The 17,221-nt window shown below is 45.9% G+C and overlaps 1 protein-coding gene across 8 annotated transcripts in view; it reads right to left on the bottom strand.

Moving 5' to 3' along the window:
- The window catches only part of LOC140420140 (mitogen-activated protein kinase kinase kinase kinase 3-like), a 438,778-nt gene that overhangs the window by 402,403 nt on the left and 19,154 nt on the right, over positions 1-17,221 (bottom strand). The window lies entirely within an intron of this gene.

The raw sequence follows: 17,221 nt of genomic DNA on the forward strand, positions 1-17,221 counted from the left end.
AATAAATGTGAGCACTGCTTAAAGGTCGCACCAGGTTCCACTTAATGTCCAATTTATAGAATTATACCCCAGGATACGTCACTTAAGCGAGCTTTATTAAGCTACTTATTCTGCACTTTGAACTCCAGCAGCTTCTCACCAGGACAGTTGCTTTATTGACTCATGAATTCATTGATTTTGCAGACCCACCTTTCTTCATTCTCGGTTCATCTGTGCTACAGTCTTCAAGTCTATTTTACAAGTCAGTTTTACAAGGGATTTATGGAATAGGCCATTCAGCCTATTGGTTCCATGTTGGTGTTTATGCTCCACTTGAGCCCCCTCCCATCTGTCATGCCAAGAAGACAATATATGTCAATATCATCCTTGCTACTTTAATTTTTTTAATATAATGGACAAGGGCTTTACATTGACTGAAGTCATGACTGGCGATAAGTCACACAAAAGGAATTTTGAGCCTTCAGAAAACCACAGAAACCTTGTTACCTCTGAAGATGTGTTAATGCCCCAAGTGACTGCAGAAATCAAATTCCAAGAAAATGCCGAAAGGTCCCTTTACATTTCTGAGGCAAAGTTCTGGCCAATGGAGATGATTCATCTGTGAGGTCAAAGGACCCTGAAACCTCTGGTAAACTTATTAAATGGATGAAACATTAACCATCTCAAGAACCCAGACCAGGAATATACATCCTTTGTCTAAACCAAGTTGAAGAAGTGGGGGAATGTCACATGATACCACCCCCACCCCGCTAGAACCTGTAATATTGTCTTGTAAAGTTAAGAAGGCAATCTACCATCTTCGATCAACACAACAGTAGCAGAATCAAAGCTCTATCAAGGTTTAAACTGGTGGGCCCTCAGCTGCACTGTTTCTACTGAAACACCTGAACTTCTGTACCTGTGCCTACTGCAAGATTCATTTATTTCTACGTGCTTCTCCCATTGTGGAAGCCAGCACCATTGGAAAAGTGGATTACTCCGCATCAGCTTCAGCCTGCTAACCTCTGTGAAGGAATATATCATTGGACTTTTCATTCTATACTCGCATGGAACAATAATAATTATTTTGGCTGTGTGCTTTGCCCTGTATCTCTTTCCTTCCACTATTCCTCTTTTATTGTTTGAATGTACCAGGAGTTGCATAACAATACCCTCCCCTGCGTTAAGAGTGTGTGTAAAATAAACTAACCCTCTGATTTTACCTCATCCAGAGTTTGCTGTGGGTTTTTTTTTATATTTTTATTCTCCATTTTCACATTTTCTTCAGAATTTACACCCCACCAACAAGCAGTAAACGGTAACAAATACAAAGTCAATCCCTTTATCAATAACAACGATCCTATTCTCCCACCACCCCAAACAACGGCCCACCTGACAATATAAGCATCAAATAAAACAAACTCTCCCACAGTGGGAAAAGCAAAGGATAAAAAAAAAGGAATCAGGAATCGCCCATGGTCACCATTGACCTATAGAGTCCATCCCCTCCCCCTAACATTCAATACCATCCAATCCCCGAAAGAGTACCATAAATGACACCCATGATTTGTAAACCCCCTCCCCTCCCCGACTCCTCACCTCCACTTCCTCTTATAAAACTGCTCCCCCCGACCTCTGTTCCTACCCCCAACTTTCCACCCTGGCTGGACTCATCGGAACCTGTTCTGCCAGGCTCCGATGGCCGCAGCCCCTCCCCCCCACCTCACTCCCGTTCACTGGAAAGCTTAAACCGGCCAGCGTGGAGGCCCCCACCCAGGTCCTTTTCCCCCTTGCCCGATCCCAGGAAAACCAAGAAATCCCCTTTAGCACACAAACCCCGCATATACACCCAAACCCCAAAGAACCATCGTTACAAGTGAAAGTCTCATCTCTTCCCTTGTCCAAATATATACAACGTTGGCTCATTTAGCACATACACCAGCACGCAGTGAAAAAATACAGTTACATGAGGCTACATCGGTACATGACCATTTCTCAATTCAGCCACAGTCCTTCTGCCTTTGCAAACTCCTCCGCTGCTTCCGCCGTCCCAAAATAAAAGTCCTTGGATTTGTAGGTCACCCTCAACTTAGCTGGGTATACTATGCCGCACTGCACCTTACTGATGTAGTGTCTTCTTCACCCGGCTAAAGGCTGCCCGCCTCCTCGCCAGCTCCACCGTATAGTCCTGATATATGCATATACCAGTTCCAGCCCACTGCACCACCCGCTTCTGCTTTGTCCAGCACAGGACCTTCTCTTTCACACTGTACCTACGAAAACAGTGTCACTACTCTTGGCATCTCACTCTCCTTTGGTACTGGCCTCCACGACCGATAAGCCCGATCCAGTTCATATCGGGAGGGATCATCCCCCTCCCCCAATAGCTTCGCCAACGTCGTGGCAAAATACTCAGTCGTCCTCGGGCCTTCCACTCCTTCGGGCAGACCCACAATCCTCAGATTCTGTCGCCTGGATCTGTTTTCCAAGTCGTCCATTTTGGCTCGCAGACCCTTGTTGATCTTTATCACCTTCCGCATCTCCTTCCCCATCGAGGTAAGTTGATCACTGTGCTGCGATAATGTCTCTTCCACTTCCTTCAGCGCCTCACCTTGCTCCCGCACCTCCGCCACTACGCTCAATACCGCCGCCCTCACCGGGGCAATCGCCTCCTCCACCAGCACTTTCAATACCGCCCCCATCTCCTTCCTCATCGCCTCCATGTGTTTTGTGAACTGCCTTTCGAGTTCCACGGCCATCACCTTAGTCATTTCTTCAGCTCTGGGCAATGCGGCCTCCCCTGGTGCCCCAGCCTCCACTTTCCTTGCCGTCCCCGCGGTGACCTTTCCACTTCCTGACGGACTTTCAGCTGCTTTTTTCACGGCCATTTTTAAACTTATTTTTGACATTTCCCTTCTCCGTGCCTTCTCCCTGCCTTTTGCCGCCTTTGTTGCCCCTAGGACCGGGCGTTAAACCCCGAAAATGCCATACCCGAACGGATGCCCTCCAATGTGCGGCTGCCTCCCGCCCACCATCACCGGAAGTCCTGCTGTGGGGTTATTAATAGAGGATTGGATCACTCTAAAACTGACGGGTTGGGGAAAATTCACTGTCACTTACAAAGGTAGAAATAAAACATCAAACACTCCATTCTGTTTATAGAATGACGGTGGGGGGGAAAATCAGGACTGTTTTAAATTAAACCCCCTCCTGTCCATAAACACATCTTTCCCTATCTAAAATCTATATAACCATCAGAAACGTCCATTCCTTACTCCCTCATATGCTGGTCTAGCTCCCCCTTAAATACATTTATACTATTCCACTCCCTGTAGTTGCAAGTTCCATATTTTACCACTCTTTTAGTAGAAAAGTTTCTTCTGAATCCCCCAACAGATTCTTGATAACTATCCTATAATGTTGGCATCGAACTGCTCTAGCCTACAATAGGAAACATTAGGTTCAGTGTCTTTCTTCAAGTGAAAGGGGACCCAGCCTGTCAATCCTCTCCTGGTGTGTATTCCCACACATTTCTGATATCATCTTGTAAATCTTCTCTGCACCCACTCCAGTACCTCTATATCCTTCTTTATAATATGGTGACCAGAACTGCAAAGTGTATCGAACTCGAGGTGGCGAGACAAGAAAGGAAGGAGACAGAAGCAAAAGATCCTGTGTTTTACATTTGTGAAAAAAAGGCACAGCCAGTAAGTTTCTCAACCAGGGCTGAGGGCAGGCCAGCCAGAAACAGCGAGACAAGGCTCAAAGCGCCAGGTGAAAGCCAAGATGAGTCAGCCAGTCGGCAGCTGTTGAGCAGCGAGGAAGGCAAGCAAGAGACAATTTGACCTGGCTGAGGAGGACACGCCAGCCAGCAGTAGCAAGATGCCAGGCGAAGGCCACAATCTAAGGTGAGCCAGTCAGTCAGCAGCCACTGAGCAGCGAGGGTAAATGAGAGGCGACTCAACCCCCAGGGCTGAGGTGGGTAGGCCAGCCAGCAACGGCGAGTATAGGCGTGTATTTTGGAGGGAGGGAGAGTTTGAAAGCGGGGAATGGTCAGGAGAAGAGTACAATGAGTGTTGTTTGAAATCCAGAGTCACAGATTGATAGTTAAAAGCTTAATCCAATTTTTGCAAAGCTCTGACAAGAGGTACGCCTGGATTTCAATTCAGCATTCATACAGGTTTGCTTTTACAAGTTAAAAACCACTAAAACCGTGATCAATGTGTGTATTTTTGTGGCTTGTGCCTTTGCATTCAAGGCGAGGGTGGGTGGAGTCGGGAGAGGTGTGATGTCATGGGGAGACGCCAGAAAAGGTGAGCATGGGACCCCACAAAGTGTAAATCCGTCTCTGAATTTAGAATTGGCAGAAATTGACAAGTGGTGCATACAGGCATAAGATTTTTAATAGATATATAATTTCACAATGAATTAATGGGTTTAACAACTGAATTCAGATATTGCAGTTATAAATTGTTTCAGCTTTGCTTGGGCGGCAGTGGCTAACACTGTGGCGCAGTGGTTAACACTGCTGCCTCACAGCCCCGAGGACCTGGGTTCGATCCCGACCCCGGGTCACTGTCCATGTGGAGTTTACACATTCTCCCCCACAACCAAAAAGATGTGCAGGGTAGGTGGATTAGCCATGCTAAATTGCCTCCTAATTAGAAAAACTTTTTAAAAATTAAATTTTAAAAAACATTTCAGCTTTGCTCACTATTCCCATGTCACTTAAACCCTTTGATTAGGTTACAGCTCTCGACATCAAAACATTCAGCAATTATTTGAAGTAACTACAGTAGTATTTTTGCTAGACGTTTGGAAGACCAATTGCTTCTTTTACAATTAAGGTGGGAACGGGAATAAGTTTCATGCTCCTGTACCTCAAAAGAATATGCTGATTTTGATTCAGTTCCAACTGAATACTTTAACTTTAAGGGTTATTTATGATAGTACTACTGATGTGGCAAGTTAATTGAAACAGGTTAATAAAGCTCAAAAAGAGACTTCCGGTGGCGTGGGCGAGCAGGGCGGCTGCAATAACAGGAGCTACCGCAGGTGGCCGCGATTCGCGGCGATTTCGGGGAAATCCCTGAGTCCTCACGCGCTCCCCGACTATCGTCGGCCTTTCTGGCTGCCACGAGCAGCCAGCTCGTTTAAAAACCGGCGAAGAACCCCGCGCGGGTGTCGGGCGGCGGGGGCTGAGGCGCCAGGCCCGGCAGGTCAGAGCAGCGGGGGCGGAGCTACGAGGAAGCCGAGGCGGCAGGCCCGAGGCCAGGGTGCCATGTAGGGAGGGTGCTCCACGTCGGATGGCTCCCACCTAGGAAGAAGAAAGAAGGTTGAAGCCTGGTCCCAGGTGAATGTAGAGAAGAAAGAAGATTTAAGGAAGTTTGGTGAAAGTTGTTTTTTTCAAAAAAGAAGAATGTCAGATTGATGAAGGGCAAAGGGTGAAGGGGGAGCGAGGCGAAAGGAAAGATGATAAAAAACAATAAGCCGCTAAAGGATGCGAAAAGCAGCATCGAAGAAAGGAGGAAATGCGGGTTCGCCGCCGAAGGAGAAGACGAGCAAAAGCAAAAGTGTTGATAGGATGGCGGAAGCCGAACTGCAAGGCGGGGCCGCACTACTTACGGTGGAGAAGATGACCGAGGTGATGGTGGTGGAGCTGGAAAAACGTTTGGTGAGGCACATGGAGGTCCTGAGGAAAGAGATGGCGGTCGTGTCGAGGTCATTGTTGGAGGAGGCAATCGGCCCGATGAGGGTGGAGGTGGCAAAGGCATTGGCCGAGGTGAGAGAGCAGGGCGAGAAGATGAAGGAGGAGGCCATGACACGACACAGCGACCAGGTCACTTCGATGGGGGACGAGCTGCGGAGGGTGGTGGAGGTTAACAGAGAACTCTGAGCAAAGCTGGAAGACTTGGAAAACCGCTCAAGGCGGCACAATTTGAGAATTGTGGGCTTGCCCGAAGGGACAGAGGGCCCAAGGCAAACGCAATACTTCGCTAAGAAGTTGCGGAGCTGATGGGGAGTGAGGGGAGAGGGGGGGGGGGGGGGGGGGTGGTGAGAGCCCCACCCTGTATGAGCTAGACCGAGCTCATCGGTCATTAAGGCCGAAGCCCAAAGTGAATGAGCCACCAAGGGCAGTAATTATCTGCTTCCATAAGTTTTGCATGAAGGAGAAAGTATTAAGCTGGGCGAAGCAGGAGCGTGAGGGGGTACTGCGGTTCGGATCTACCAGGACTGGACGGTGGAGTTGGCAAAAAGACAAGCGGCGTTTGGGCGAGTGAAGGCGGCTTTGTACAAGGGGGTGCGATTTGGTGTGGTGTACCCGGCGAAGTTGAGAGTAACATATAACGCCAAAGACTTTTATTTTGAGACAGCGGAGGCGGCTGAGGCGTTCGTGAGGGCAGAAGGCTTGGGACAGACGTGAAGAACGGAACTGGAAGAGAGACTGTGGACTGTGTTTGAGCGGCTATAAAATGTACAAATGTTACAACTTTCTTTTTACTGATTTGTATTGAAATTTACTTCTCTTTGCATTGTTACAGAGTTCAAGTTAATGGCGTTCTGTGTTGCGACGGTTAAATGTTATGTTAGTGAATTGTAGGGGTTGGATAGTTGGGTTTGTTTTGGTGTTTCTTTCTCTGGGACTGGGCGGAAGGGGGCGAGAGGTCTTGGCGGGGGGAGCCACCCACGCTAGCTAACTAAAGTCAGTTAGTGAACGGGGGTGAGGTGAGAGGAGGACTGCGGACGTTGGAGCCTGGATAGCAGGCTTCAATGGGCCTACGAGGCGAGCAAGAGGGGGTGGAGGGATGGATGTTGGGGGATGTTTTTGTACGGGGGGGGGTTCTTGGGAGGGGGGGGGAGAAGGGGTTCGATGTTAACAATGGACAGGGGCGGGTCAGGCTTATAGGGCAGGGCCCGGTGGTATGGTGAATAAGAAAGGTTGGGGGGGGGGGGGTGAGAGACCCTCAGTGAGGATAATCACGTGGAACGTGGGAGGGCTAAGAGGTCCAGGGTGCTTGCACATCTTAAAAGTTTGAAAGCCGATGTAGCAATGCTGCAGGAGACTCACTTGAGGGTGAAGGACCAGGTGAGACTTAAAAAGGGCTGGGTTAGCCAAGTGGATTGGATTGGATTGGATTTGTTTATTGTCACGTGTACCGAGGTACAGTGAAAAGTATTTTTCTGCGAGCAGCTCAACAGATCATTAAGTACATGAGAAGAAAAGGGAATAAAAGAAAATACATAATAGGGCAACACAACATATACAATGTAACTACATAAGCACTAGCATCGGATGAAGCATACAGGGTGTAGTGTTAATGAAGTCAGTCCATAAGAGGGTCATTTAGGAGTCTGGTGACAGTGGGGAAGAAGCTGTTTTTGAGTCTGTTCGTGCGTGTTCTGACTTCTGTATCTCCTGCCCGATGGAAGAAGTTGGAAGAGTGAGTAAGCCGGGTGGGAGGGATCTTTGATTATACTGCCCGCTTTCCCCAGGCAGCGGGAGGTGTAGATGGAGTCAATGGATGGGAGGCAGGTTCATGCGATGGACTGGGCGGTGTTCACGACTCTCTGAAGTTTCTTGCGGTCCTGGGCCGAGCAGTTGCCATACCAGGCTGTGATGCAGCCTGATAGGATGCTTTCTTTGGTGCATCTGTAAAAGTTGGTAAGAGTCAATGTGGACATGCCGAATTTCCTTAGTGTTTCACTCCGGATTTGATGGAAGGGCGCGAGGGGTTGCGGTGCTGGTCAGCAAAAGGGTACGCTTCCAGATGGAGGTGGTGGTGGCAGATCAGGGGGGGTAGATATGTGATTGTGACAGGGGCACTGGAGGGGAGATTACTGGCGCTGTTAAGTGTATACGGTCCCAATTGGGACGATGTGGGATTCGCGAGGAAGGTGTTTGGGGCTATTCCCGACTTGGACACGCATGAGCTGATTGTGGGGGGGGACTGGAACTTGGTGCAGGAGCCAAGGTTGGACAGATCACGGCCGCGCTCGCTGGTCCCATCAGGGGGGGCGAAGGCGCTGGCTGGGCTACTGGTGGAAATGGGAGGGGTGGATCCTTGGAGGTTCCTGCACCCAAGGGAACGGGAGTATTCGTTTTTCTCAGCGGTCCATAAGGTATACTCACGGATCGACTTTTTTGTGGTGGGGAAGGCTTTGCTGGCTGGAGTCAAGGGGTCGGAATACTCTGCAATTGCAGTGTCAGATCACGCTCCACATTGGGTGGATATGGTGCGAGAGAAGGCGGCAGCGCAGAGACCGGGGTGGAAACTGGATGTGGGGCTTTTGGGGAACCAAGTATTCTGTGAGAAAATTGAAAAGGTAATTAAGGAATATGTAGGTTTCAATTGTACGGGTGAGGTGTCGAAGGCAGTCGTCTGGGAGGCTCTAAAGGTGGTGGTGAGAGGCGAGGTAATTTTGTTTAAGGCCAGGGTGGATAAAGAGGAAAGGTTGGAGCGGCAGAGGATAATAGATGAGATGTTGGAGGTAGATAGGAGGTATGCAGAGGATGGGGACCCGGCGAAGCTGGAAAAGAGGAAGGAACTACAGGCGAGCTTTGACCGACTGTCCACCAGGAAGGCGGTGCGCCAACTGAGACGAGCAAGGGGTGCAGTTTACGAACATGGAGATAAGGCGGGGTATGGTAGCAGGTCAGCTCCGGAGGGAGGCAGTGTCAGCGGCAAGGGAAATTCTTCAGGTGAAGGATAGGGCAGGGAAGTTGGTGGTGGCCCCAGTGCTGATTAACAAGGTTTTTGAGGAGTTTTATGAGAGGTTGTACAAGTCAGAGCCACTCGGGGGAGACCGTGAGATGCAGGAATTTCTAGATGGGTTGGAGTACCCGAGGCTAGGGGAGGGGGACAGGGCTACATTAGAAGGAGCAATAGTGGAGCAGTAGATAAAGGATGCGATTGGGAGGATGCAGTCGGGGAAGGTGGCAGGGCCGAATGGGTTTCCGGTGGAATATTATAAAAAATTTAAGGATAGGTTGGCACCCCTGATGGTGGGGATGTTTGAGGAGGCGATAGGGAAGGGGACTCATTTTAGGTATCTGGGGGTGCAGGTTGCCCGGGAGTGGGGGAGGCTTCGTAGGTACAACATCACTAGTTTGGTGGGGAGAGTGAAAGCCGATCTGGCAAGGTGGGATGGCCTTCCTCTGTCACTGGCGGGTCGGGTACAGGCAGTTAAAATGAATGTGTTGCTGCGATTCCTGTTTATTTTTCAATGCCTACCGATTTTCCTGCCAAAGTCTTTTTTCAGGGAGATTGAGGGAAGGATTACCTCATTCATATGGGGAGGGAAGGTGGCCAGAGTGAGAAAGGTGCTGCTACAGAGGGGACGGCAGGGGGTTTGGGTCTCCCGAGCCTGTTGTACTACTACTGGGCGGCGAATGTGGAGACAGTGCGGAGCTGGGTCAGAGGGGTTGATTCTCAGTGGGTCAGAATGGAGGAGAGTTTGTGCAGGGGGTCGGGGCTGAAGGCACTTGCAACAGCGCCGCTCCCGGGGAAATATTCAGGGAGTCCAGTAATAATAGCTTCATTGAAAATCTGGAGGCAGTTTCGCCAACACTTCGGGTTGGGTTTAGGGTCATAGAATTTACAGTGCAAAAGGAGGCCATTCGGCCCATCGAGTCTGCACCGGCTCTTGGAAAGAGCACCCTACACAAGGTCAACACCTCCACCCTATCCCCATAACCCAGTAACCCCACCCAACACTGAGGGCAATTTTGGAAAAGAAGGGTAATTCATCATGGCCAATTCACCTAACCTGCACATCTTTGGACTGTGGGAGGAAACCGGAGCACCCGGAGGAAACCCACGCACACACGGGGAGGATGTGCAGACTCCGCACAGACAGTGACCCAAGCCGGAATCGAACCTGGGACCCTGGAGCTGTGAAGCAATTGTGCTATCCACAATGCTACCGCGCTGCCCTCAAGGGAAATGCCGATTCGGGGGAACCACAGATTTGAGCCAGGAAGGTGGGTTGGAAGTTTTCGGAAATGGGAAGAGAAGGGGATTAAGACGCTAAAAGATTTGTTTCTTCAGAGTCGGTTTGCAGGATTGAGGGAGCTTGAAGCGAAGTATGGGCTAGAGCAGGGAGAAGTGTGTAGGTACATGCAGGTTAGGGATTTTGCCAGGAAGGAGATACAGAGCTTCCCAGAGGAACTGGCCTCCACATTGCTGGAGGACGTGTTGACGACAAGGCGACAGGAGAAGGGGGCAGTGTCAGCGGTGTATGGAGCTATTTTGGAAGAGGATAAGGCACCACTGGAAGGGATCAAAGCAAAGTGGGAGGAAGAACTGGGAGAGGTTATAGAGGAGGGGTCTGGTGTGAGGTGCTCCGGAGAGTGAATGCCTCCACCTCATGTGCGAGGTTGGGGCTGATACAGCTGAAGGTGGTATATAGATCACACCTTACGAGGGCAAGGATGAGACGATTTTTTGAAGGAGTAGAGGATGTGTGTGATCGTGTGAGCGTTTGGGGGGGGGGGGGGGGGGGGGGGGGCGCGAATCACGTTCATATATTTTGGTCCTGTCCAAAGCTAGGGGAGTACTGGAAGGAGGTGTTTAGGATAATTTCCAAGGTGGTGCGTGTGAAACTGGGCCCGGGTCCCAAGGAGGCCATATTCGGGGTGTTGGACCAGCCAGGGTTGGAAACGGGAGCGGTGGCAGATATCATAGCCTTCGCCTCGTTGATTGCCCGAAGGCGGATCCTGCTGGGATGGAGAGCAGCCGCTCCACCCAGTGCCCTTGCGTGGTGGGGGGACCTGTTGGAATACTTGACCCTTGAGAAGATTAAGTTCGAACTGAGGGGAAGCTCGGAGGGGTTCTACAAGTCATGGGCACTATTTATTACTATCTTTCTAACTGCTGTTGAATAAATACATTTATTCTGATTCTGTAATTGTGCAAAAGAGTTGATATGTACTTTTGGGACTGTAATATGGACACTTTACTACATCAAAAATGCTATATAAATGAAAATTGTTTTATATAAAAAGGAGTAAATTCTACATTCTATCTTGCACCACTACTCTAAAAATGTGTGCACAAGCATAAAATATCTAAACGCAAATCTTAACCTTTTCAAAACTGCCCATAACGTACGCAATTCATTAAGGGGAGGAAAAAAGAGAGCAGGTTAAAATACAATAAAAATATTACATTATTATAGCACCATTATCATTGTAAATGTCCAACGGTCATTCATAAGAGACACATGTTTACAACCCCACCTGATGTAACTACTATATAAGTCAGATTCCAGGGTGGAACCCCTAGCATGATCAATCCTAACTTTTATGTTTTGTTTAGAGATGTGGATGAAGAGAATCACAGGAGTGCCAATGAACTTTTTATCAAAAGAATAAAACATTTATTAAACAAGGATCAACTCTAATACATTACTCCTTCACCCAGTTATACCTTTACAGATATGTACAGATTTGTACGGATAATACATGTTTCAGAATCTATCTTATACGCTAATGTTCTTAGTAAACACGTTCCATGTAAATCAACAGGTGAAATATGGTCAGACACAGCACATTCTGAAACCCAAAAACAGCTTCTGTGGAGTTTTCACCAAATCCCCCAAGATGCTTGTCACAACGCGAGTCAACTGGAACTTTGGCTTTCACACAATGGTTTCCAAACTCCACTCTTGAAGAACACATTTTGGAATCTTCTTCCACTCACCAAGGATCCACACCCAGGATTTCAACCTCTCCTATTGGTATTACTCTGCCCTGGATCACCATGTGCATTCAAGCTTTGATGCACTCTCTCAGGTACCCAACCAAAACAACAGAACACCACTGTTTCACAGGCTGTACTAAGGTGTCACCAACGGATATCAGACTTCTCTCTAGCCGACTTTAAATCTGCTTTGTACAGCTGTCTTATTAATTCAGAGCCCTTTCTGTGTTCCTTGCTTTAATTTCACTGAACAGGACTTTGTCTAGATTCCTTTGGTTCAACTGTCTTCCAGGGACATTCTGCTCGTTAGCCTCTAGGACTTGCTTTCTGTTCCTCTGCCCTGCCTGCACTAAGAGAAACGAAAACCCACAGACTTGCAGGCTACCTTTTTTAACATGAAGCTAAACTGAAGTTTTATTTCTTATCATATTAATACAGAAACACCAATTAAACTTAAACCTATACCTTATTTCTAATACATACAGCACAAATATAAATTAGTTATCTCTATCTATCTCTATTTCCTAACACACAACAGATGATAGGAAACATGCCCAGAAACATTTTTGGAAACATAGGTTCTAAAGAGGATTTTAAAACAGGAAAAAGTACAGGAAAGCAAGGAAAAGATTTAGTGAGGGAGTTCTGGAGAAACGAAAACAAATATTCTGCTACCATTATCAAAATTGAGGGAGGGGCGAATGTCCATTAGTCTAATGACTGAATGGTGCAGGTCAAAGCAGAGGTAGATAAAGGCCTGTCCAAAGAATAGGAGAATTTGCAATCCATTTTTATGGGAAAAGGGAGTTTGCATTTTTAAGATTTATAAAGCTACAGATGAAAAGACAACCAGAAAATGAACTTTATCAAAATACAATTAGGTTTTTTATCTCTGAGCAGTGAAGATAATGTTACGGTTAGGAAAATAGAAGAATAATTTGATAGGCAAGATGTCAAAGCACTTTTGAAAAAATGTCACTTAATTATTTGAAAAGAATGCCTTCTTTACGGAAGCTCAGTGAAAGGTGGCAGACTACTTGATCACATGGAAAGTCTTAACCATAACCAATCATGTCTTTGTGTGTCCTCAGTGCACATGTAGTTCCAGCCAAAGACCAACATTTGATTCCCCCCCCTTGTTGCCAGTGTCAGGAAACAGGTAGTTTTAAATAATCTATATTTGTATTTGTGGGTATTGGTACACGGTATAGCTTTATGTAAATTTAATTTTGTGTTTCTGTACAAGAAAGGTTTAAAACTTTTAATTAGCTTCATGTTAAACAAAGGTGCCTGCATGTGTATGGGACTGTGCCTACATTGTAATTAAAGAGTTTACAACATGAAAATAAACAGGGTTTTAAAAAAGACTAGTTTGTTGCTTGGCAACCTGGGGCCCACACTTGTTTGGAACCAGGTACATAAAAAGAAAGCAGCTCTAACAGACATTGCCAGCAGAGACAGGACAATCAAATAAGGGCCAGAAAAAAATCCCAGAATCTAAAGAACAGATAGTTTCAGAAATCAGCAGATGAAAGAGAAGTCCTAGAAAGACTGAAGTCAAAGGAACAAAAAACTGGAATCTGAACAAGGTACTGTTTACTGAAGTTAAATAAAGGAGCAGAAAGAGGTGCCCAGTTAAAGACAAAGTTGAAAGGTGCAAATCTAGTTATGTTGGCTAGCGAGAAGCCAGATATCTGAAGCAACCCCAAGATTAGAGGCACCATAATAGCCTATGAAGCTGTGGTGTTCTACTGGCATTGCTGGGAACCTGAGAAATTGTGTGGAAGTTTGAATGCACATTGCAATCCAAGGCAGTGGGATGCTGAAAGGAGAGATTTAAATCCTGGAAGTGAATTATTAGTGAAGTCATCAGAGAGAAATCCTTGCGCAGGAGAAGATGCTTTGAGTGGAGTTTGAAAACACGCATCTGGTAGTCAGAGTTCCAGTGAGACCAGTTGGCTCAGTGTGATAAGCATCTGGGGGAATTTGATGAAAAATCCACAGAAGTTCTATGGGGTGGCATCGCCACTTGGTTTCAGAGTATGATGTGCCTGACCACAGTTGGACTGTTGGTTCACATGGACTGTGTATTTACTGAGAACATTAGGGTACAGGTACAGTTTGTAACTTGTGTTATCCTTAAAATTCTGTGTATATCTATAAGGATATAGGTGGAAAAGTTGTATTATAGTCAATCTTTTTGTGTTTAATAACTTTTATTCTTTTGTCAAAAATTAATTTGCAATCCTGCGACTGTTCATCCACGTCTCTGAATAAAAAGTGAAAGTTATGGTCCATTGAGCCAGGGTTCCATTCTGTCCAGTAGTATCAGCTGGGATCAGAACACATGCCTCATGCATTTCAACTTCCCCCAAGTGCACGTACTTTACCCCGCCCTCCTTCTCCTCCACCGAAAAAAGACAAAAAAAAATTATTTGGGCCGAAATTATAACACTGTTTTGATTTCTGATAAACCAACTATAATAGAAAGTTCTAAATATGTTGAGTTAGTGGAAACAAACTCACCTAATTCACCTAAACAAAATAAATTGGTCAAAATCAGAATTAAAGATTCAAAACGTGCAAGGTTAGATCAAAAATTAAGAGTTTCCGCCATCTTCTAACGCTGGTTTAAAAAAACATTATGCTGGAAGCCAGCCCTGCCCACACAACTATGCACCTCTCCCAGGTCAAAATAATGAGCTTGGACCATTTCCACCACTTTTGTTCCCATATGAAAAGGCTCTTCAAATTAATCTTGTTTAAAGGTGCAAAGGCCAGTTAATTATTAAATATTTTTATTTACTAAGAACCGACTATAATACAATGAATCTAGAAAATGCTTCTGTGCAATTTTTAAGAAGTAATTTGCTGCAATTTAAAATCAGGTACCCACAAATGGTGAGCTAGGCACTTACTAAAAATGCTTTTGTAATAAACCCATTTTCATCTGTATTAATAAAACTGCATAAGGTTACCACTCATGTACATCAAGACTTATTTAAGGAAAAATATGTTTTATTTCACAATCCAATATGATTTAAATCTTGGCAATGTGCAAATAAGTGTAAATGGAAACTTTAATTATAACATTACTTTAAAAAAAAGACCAGTGTAATTTCAAACACGATTTCCAGCCAGATTTCCAATTGTGCCCAACATCGCTCTACTCTATTAATACGAAGCTCTGCAGCGTCAAAGTATTTAACTCTCAGTACTTATTTTATGTGCAGCATCAAAGAATTGAACTCTCAGTACTTATTTTGTGTGAAGTAGCCATCAGGTTTTAATGAGGTATTTGGAAAACCGGTTGCTTCTTCTACAGCTGAGGTAGTGATGTTTCTGAAGAAGCTTCATGCTCTGATAACCAATATAAAAGCTCTGACATTAGCATTTGCACATTTTAGCTAACTCCATGCGTCCCCCTCCACTCATGCTTTACTAAGTTTCTACCTTAAAGTACTGCATTAACCACATCTGGTTTATTTCATGTTCTGCAATCCAAAGCTTCAGTTAGTTATCCTCTTGATGGTGAATTTTACCAGCCACTCCTACCAGAGTCCCTGCCTCCTATACGCTTTCCCAAATTTCTATTTAAAAAGGACCTCTTTAACTACACCCGATTTCTTCTGTCTTGAAGTGTGTACTAAAAACCTGCTTATTGCAAATCCTGGCCACTTGTTCAGATCATTTCTCAGTCACTCTGATACCCTACATTTTTAGCATTCCACCTCACTTGGCACTACTTTTGTCAGCCAAGAGTATCAACAGATATGGATCAAGGCACGTAAACAACAGACTTAGATCAACCATAATCTAAGTGATTGACGAACTAGGTTCGACAATTAATTGTCTATTATTGTTCATACTTAAAACTCTGCTAATCCCACCTCCCAAAGTTATTCAATGCTCTTATCCCGATATCGCCCTCGTGCCTTCTGCTCCACCAACATCATTCTTTGCCATGTCTATCATAGTATACATTGCAATCTTTCCCAAAGCAACAGCCTCTATTGCTGATCCCAACAAACTAGTTTGCTAAGGTCAATCACTCCATCTCCCTTTCTCACTGTCTTCAACTTTCCTGGTGGCTTCCAATTCCTGGCCTGCTATATTACAAGCCTCCCTCCAAAACACTGATTCTCTCGCAATTGCAGTCATCTTTGTTCATGCCCAAGCTGTTTGGGTCGGTCAACCCTGTGGCCTACCTGAAGTCTGGCTCACTGACAATGACTCTTTTCTTCCCCACCTCACTGATGTCATCCAACTTCATATTCCATGTCTCCAACCCATCTGCCATGCTAACGTGATGACCGGCTGTTTGTCACTACCAGATCCCATTCAGGCTCCTATTACTCCTCCACTAACACTTTTCACCACTTCACAGCTTGCCCTCTTCCACAGCTTCCTCTTTAAAGTTGGTGGTGACTACTTCCCTCCCAAGCTTTAGCTGTTTATTGACATCACCTCACTTAACATGAAATAACATTTCTTTTGGCGGCTTTATCTTTATTTGCACTCCCTTTATACACTTGCCTCAAATTTCTCCATCCCCATCCTAGAGAAATCTTCACTTTGTCAAGTGGGATCTTGTCTTTGAATGGCATGCTCATCTCCCTCACTGTCCACATCATCCCTATCTCACTACACACTGCCTTAACTGCTTTTGAATTTGATCACAGTGTGTGAATGTCACTGGCAAGGCCAGCATTTAATGCCCATCCCTAATTTCCATCTTCTTGAACCACTGCAGACACACCACAGTGCTGTTAGAAATGGATTTTCAGATTTCTGATCTGATGACTGTGAAGAAACAGCAACCCAGTTCCAAATCAGGATGGCGTGTGGCTTTGAAGGGGATTTTCAGGTTGTGATGTGCTCATGCACCTGCTGCCCTAGTCCTTCCAGGTGGTACAGATCAGAGGTTTGGAAGATGCTGGCGAAAGAACTTAGCAAGCTGCTGCACAGCAAGTTGTAGGTGGTACACACCTTTGATGCGTGTCAGGGGTGGAAGGAATATATCCTTAAGGTGGTAGATAGGGTCCTAATCAACAGGTTGTTTTATCCTGAATGGCGTCAAAGCAGACAAGTGGAGAGAATTCCTTTACACTCCCGACTTGTGCCTTGTAAATGGTGAAAAGACTTTGTGGAGCCAGAAAGTGAGTTAGATGGCACAGAATTCCCAGCCTCTGACCTGTTCTTGTAGCCACAGAATAAATGTCTCCCCCTCCCTCTTTTTGGAGATGATCATTGCCTGGCACTTGTGTGGAACTAATGTTACTTGCAACTTATCAGCTCAAGCCTGAATGCTGTCCAGGTCTTGCTGCGTTAAGGCACAGACTGCTTAAGTATCTGAAAAGTTGCAAATGTAACTGAACATTTGTGCAATCATCAGTGAACATCCTCAGCGCGCAGGTACAACAGGCAGTAAAGAAGGCAAATGGTTTGTTGGCCTTCATAGCGAGAGGATTTGAGTATAGGAATAGGGATGTTTTACTACAATTGCATAAGGCATTGGTGAGGCCACACCTGAAGTGTGC

Source organism: Scyliorhinus torazame, chromosome 1 (assembly GCF_047496885.1).
Source record: "Scyliorhinus torazame isolate Kashiwa2021f chromosome 1, sScyTor2.1, whole genome shotgun sequence".
Lineage (NCBI taxonomy): Eukaryota > Metazoa > Chordata > Chondrichthyes > Carcharhiniformes > Scyliorhinidae > Scyliorhinus > Scyliorhinus torazame.